Source organism: Rhea pennata, chromosome 1, assembly GCF_028389875.1.
Source record: "Rhea pennata isolate bPtePen1 chromosome 1, bPtePen1.pri, whole genome shotgun sequence".
In the NCBI taxonomy this organism is placed as follows: Eukaryota; Metazoa; Chordata; class Aves; order Rheiformes; family Rheidae; genus Rhea; species Rhea pennata.
The window spans coordinates 85,183,159-85,189,240 of record NC_084663.1 but is presented as its reverse complement, the minus strand read 5'-3'; positions in this window follow the sequence as shown (position 1 = coordinate 85,189,240).

The following is a 6,082-nucleotide window of genomic DNA, read 5'->3' as shown; positions in this document are numbered from 1 at the left end:
CATGTCTTCAATGTAATCACAAGAACTGAGTGAATTAGAAAAAAAAAAGAGTAAGAAGAAAAAAAGGAAAAAAAAACCCTTTCAGTGGATTATTTGACCTCATGATTTGAAGCCACAAGTAGTGAGAGATGCCTGATAAGTAAGTTGTAAATCATCTCTTAGAGAACATGCTAGGGCACAAATCAATATGATGAGACTGTTCAACAGAGCAAAACCCACAATTAAATGGAAGCAGTTAGAGTCTACAGTAGCTGGCAGTCTGGTCCTCCTTCATTTCTAGTTCACCTGTTCTACTACAGTTCCGTCCTGTACATGACTAAAATCTGTTCCCACCTGATGGCCCTTCAGTACCTTATGTGAAATAAACTTAGAATTTCCCATTCTGTAGGAACCTTGTAGGAAAAAATGAACACTGGTAAGGAAGTGAAGTTATTCCTAATGTATTACTCTATGTATGAGAGTAACAAAGCAGCAGCAAAAGCAGCACTGTAGTAGCAGAGATGATGGCAAAGGCAGCACAGGAAATGGTATGGGCAGCAGAAGTAGTAATGACTTGTTCCAAGAAGGATGGTATCTACATCACAGAATAATTACCTTATGATAACTGTTTTCTCCTGTTTCTAATCTGGAAAATAAGTTTTTTAGAATACTACAGCACAGCACAAACCTCTCCCTCTTGTATCATCAATCCTTTTCACGTGAAAAAGTATCTGGTGTATCCTTCCATCTGTATAGGAAGATAATAGAAGTCAGCATTTGCCTCTGAACATTTTGGAGAAACGTGGAGCTTTTTTGCCTTCAAGATTGTTCATCTGGATTTTTCTTTTCTTTGAGCAGTCACATTTGCTATAAAAACATTGGTGTGCACACTACTGTAATTTGACTAGTTTGGTACCTTGTAAGTCTTTGCCACAGAAAATCCTCAACCACTGATGTGTAGAGAAGATAAGGCATGTAACAACCTCTCTGTGCTTTACTGATTTTACCTTGGTGACTGTGGTGATAGTTTCTGAGCTATGCAGTTCATTTGGAGCTGTTCCATACTGCTGTTTTTCAGAAGAGTCTCCATTGCTTCACAAGCCATGACTGTCACCATCCCTCAGGATCAGACATGTCTTCAACATAATCATGAGAACTGAGTGAATTAGGGAAAAAAAAAAAAGAGTAAGAAGAAGAAAAGGAAAAAAAAAAACCCTTTCAGTGGATTATTTGACCTCATGATTTGAAGCCACAAGTACTGTGAGATGCCTGATAAGTAAGGATGGGAGCCAAGCACCAGGCCACATGTGTGATGCCTTTTAAATACAACACTCTTGTAAATACTGAAACAGCCTGTCATAATATGAACTAGGTCAGATTTTGAAGCTAGCTGATTACAAGGTGGGAAAGGCATAAAGGAAAGAATAGTAACCCGTATAATGGCAGCCATTCAAACCAAATTCAAAACATTTTAAATCTAGGAAACTCATGGGATTCATGACACACAAATGTAAGGAGACAGAAGAGATGGAAATAATCTGTGTAAGGAATATACGTTGTAGATCTGGATTAAAAATCCTGGAAAAGCATTTAGTTTCCACATCCAGTTCAAAAATGCAGTAGGAACCACAGGACAAGCTGAGAAGAGGTCTGGGACCTTGTAAGATTCAAGCGGGAATTTCTCTTCTAGTCATGCTTCCTTCACGGCAGTTTCTTCTGATAACAAACTACAGGATTCACAGTAAAGCCTCAGTTCAGTAAGAGGCTCCTGCAAAAAGTGGCTTCTTTCCTGTGTACAATATCTTGAAAGAGAGGAAGACTGCGTGGAGACTGGTGGGAGGGGGGAGAGGGGAGGGGGGAATAACCCCTCTCCAGTGCTGGAAGCCCTTCTGCACCCACCTGTAGCATAGGAGCACTGGATCTGGATATTTAGTAATGGGAACCGGAAGAACTGGACAGTGGATGAAATTCAGTAGCACAAAATACAAGGTCATGAACTTGGAAGACTAATAGCTAAAGAGGCTTATTAAAACATTAAGCTTCTCTGTTGGCAATGAGTGTGGAAGCTGATCACAGGATGTACACGGATCATTTTCATCCTGTGACTGAGAAAAACTGGAAGAGGATATGGTCAGCCTCTTGTATGTAGGATAGGGGAATAAGCAGCAGTGGGAAAGGAGCCGTTAGGTCTGTACAATCTGCTATCTTCTACAGAGGCAGTTACCACAGCTAGAGGAGCAGGCAAGAATGCTCACAGCGCTTCTGCTTCCCCGCTATTTCTCCCTGCCAGCACCACCACCACCACCACCAAAGGGACTGCAATGGGACACAAACAGTTTATTAGAGTAAATACAGACAGCATCATTTCAGGTTTGGACTACTGTACGGAAAAGAAGAAATGTTTTTTATCATTTAGAGCGCTCCTGTCTTTTCAGTTAAGGACGGCCCTGTGTTTGCTGAACATTTTAAACAGCAAGAACATGTTTGCCTCTCTTCAGTCCTAGCAGACAGCTAGGATCAAACCCTGGTGCAATTTAAAGTAACCTTACAGAAAATTATCAAGTAGCGTTGCCAAGAAACAAAACAAGACTTTCCAAGTTTCAAGAAGCTCTAAGAAGGCCTGAGCCATAGAAAGGAAACAACATTGAAGATGAAAGCTGGATCTGAATGATGGAAAGCTTGGGGCTTCCAGCTCTGCTCATTGACCTGTTGATCAATTAATTCGTTTGATATTTTCTTTTTCACATCTTCTCTTCCTTATCAGAAAATGTCCTCTGTTTCCGTATTTGTTCTGTTTCTCTTCTTTTTTTGCTTCTGATTCTGTGAATCTGCTTCCCCTTGGCCTCTCAAGATTTCCTGTTTCATGCCACCAGGCCTCCTTGTGTGTAACTATTTAAACGTGCCATGTTTTGTTAGGCGCCTTCTCATTTATGCATTTCAGTGGAAGGAACAAAATAACACAAGAAATGGTGTCTGGCCCATGTTTCAGAGCAGCAGGAGGGCATGAATTTCTGGTTGTCTGAGTGGTGGGGCATTTAAGCTGAAAATTTTATTTGGGATACTATTCTTCTCAGAGGAGCAATGAGTTCCTGCAGCCCCTGACCGCTCCTCTTTGGGAAAGGAGCTGTTCTGTTGCAAATTCCCTTTTCCCTTATAAACATTATAAACACATAACAAATGATTTGGGGAAGACAAAGGCAACAAGCAATACTTTTTAGAACACCTTTTATTAGTTGGCTGTTATTGCTGTTAGAGTCAAGCTGTTACCATTGAGAGCGGGTCACTATTCTCAGAGCACATTCACTAATTCCTTCACTCAGTCCACACCCTCACTTGTAGCTACCTGTCTGGAGCAGCCATTGGGAGGCCAAACCCAATGGTACACTCAGAAGCAGAGGGCTGTCTTGATCGCCAGTGGCTTCTGGGTAGAAAAGCCCTCAGAAAGGCCCTCATGGGGTTTCATCAGATGTCTAAATAATTCTGCAGTCTTTGCCTGCAAACAGCAGCCACAGCCTGACTTATTATACCTGTTGTCAATGCTGTTATGTGCTAGTGGCCTCATACAGGTTCATCAGGTACTTGGTGGTCTGAGTTTACCAGTTCCTGTGGCTTCAACAGAACTGCTAAGCTCTGGAGATTTTCGTTCTTTGGAGACTTTCACATAGCGCTTTTCAGTGCAACCATTCATTAAATTTGTGTCCCTTGCTGTCTTCTTCTCCATTCTGTAATTTAAAAATTGCAACACGCAAGAATGATAGGGGAGGCCATGCAATATTCTTAGGAAATGTACAAGAGAATAGTTGTTCCAGAGGGTGTGTTGATGTCGATGATGCAATAATAGCATGACCTGCCTCCTGTGGTTAAGCATCAAAGGTTACAGCTTCCCCTTGGTTCCTACCTATCCAGTCAAAAGGGACATTGGCTCCTTCACTCCGGCTTAACGGCAGTCTCTGTCACAAAAGAAGTCCACGCTCAAGATTGGCTTACACCCACTTTACAAGGCTGGGGCGTAAGTAAGCAAAGAAGGCAATTCGTAGGTAAGAATGCCAGGAGGACAGAACTGAGCTCGTCACCAGAAAAAGAAAACTATTTAGGTAGATCAATCGTGCTAGAAAGACAATTGGGCAAGACAAGAAACACGGAGGAATGTCAATACCAGATAAAGCAAACAGTATTGAAGAACACAATTTTGCAAAATGCTGGAGAGGAAAGCAGAAGCTCTGCCCCACGCTGGCGAGGACAGGCAAGGCCTGTCTTCTTTGCAAGATTCTGGTCAAATCCACTGCTATGGTCTAATGGTCCAATAAAAGCACTTGAAATGACATGTTTTGCTTGGGGTGTGCTGTGCACATTTTAGGCAGCAAGGCCGGGAGCTGGAGGCCAGAAGACAGCAATTGCTCTCACTCACCTAGTGGGAGAGAGCACCCCGTTAGCAGAGCATTTACAGTTACACCCTGTGTTGTCCCTATGGAGGAGATTCTGCCGAGGGATGGCTAAAGCTTCTCAGCTTGGTTTCAGCATTTTGCCAGCTGAAAAACAGTCACGGCCTTCTCACAGTCATGCCTTCCTTGTCTAGGAGACAATGGCTCATGCCCAGGAGCCTAAGCATGACCACCGGGAGAGATGTGACAGACAAGAACGATGCTGTGGGGGGGATGAAAGTGCTCCCTGACAGTGATGGGTGAGGAGCAGGTCTTCCTTCAGCCCTTTGCCCTCTTTTGTCCTTCTTTGTCCTTGAGGATGAAAAGGTTGTCAGGGTGGACACATACGGACATTTTTTAATCGTTGTGTCAACCCGCTCTAAGAACACTACTGGCACTCAAGGAGAAGTGTGTGCCAGGCACTGTTTTAGATCAAACTAGCTGCGGTTTTTGTCTTACTGCTAAGTGGAGGGAATGGTTCATTAACTTTGGCTTTGGTCTGCCATTATTGATCTACTCCCTTCCTCCCCCACTCCTAAAAGGAAAACGTTATTTCCTGATTTTCCCAAGCTCTGCAGAACAAGTTGAATATTGTTCACATTTGAAAATCAATTCATTTGCCTAAAGAGGTAAATAATCACACGTACCAATAACCTAGCAACTGTTTCAATTTTAAGATTCTGGCAGACTTTTTATGAGGAGATCCATAAATGACGTCGATTCTCTTGAAAAGCAAAATGGGCTCTTCAGTCATTTCAGCATTCCAGAAACTGCTGTCCTCAGTGTCTACCTTTATGAAAATCTTGGCAAGGGACTTATATATACTGATCCCATTTGAAGTAGCTGTTCTCAGCAGGTGTTGAGGCGGGCTGGGCTTGTCCTGCCCCGGATTGTTCCAGGCTTCAGCTGGCAGTCAGACACTGAGCATTGCTAATGATACTGGTTCAGTTTTAAGTCTGAGCTGGCGTGAAAGGACTAAAGCCACCAAGGGCACTTGGATGTTGCAGACAAATCAAAAGGACCTATCTTATAATATTACTATATTACTTATAATATTCGAATTAATAATTTGAAGATGTGACCAAGTTACATTGCCCTTTGGACTTCAGAGAATGCATCTGGGTTTTGGTGCTGCCAGACTTTTGCAGAAGTCAAGTAGGAATGTACATATATGTACATGATAGTGCATGTTTTAAACCAACTGGAATTACCTGGATTCCAATATTAGCTGGAATCTTGGTTTTAAATAAAATAAAAACAAAACACTATAAGTCAAATGCCAACAACTTTTAATCATTCAGGTGACTGGTTTAAGGGACGGAGAAAGATCATCTGTGCTTGACACAAAGCTCCTTTTCTACTGCAAGCCTTCAAGTCGGTGTGTCTGTGTGAGCATGCACATAGGTGTTGGTTTTCTGTTGAGATTCTCAGTTTTCATGGGGAGAGTGAAAGCCTCCAAATGGTTTTCAACATTCTTCTGTCAGTTCCCCAAACACTGTGTGCTTTCTGGAATCTGCATTAGAGCTGTGGCATTTACAATTCAAAGCTTTGCTGTCAGACCATTCTGCATAGGCACCATGCATAGCTGTTCTCAGTATTGAAACAGAGGAGGAAGATATACATAAAACAGGCAGCCCTAGAAGGAAGGGGAACAGAAATTAGTTCAGCTGGAACAATGCTTT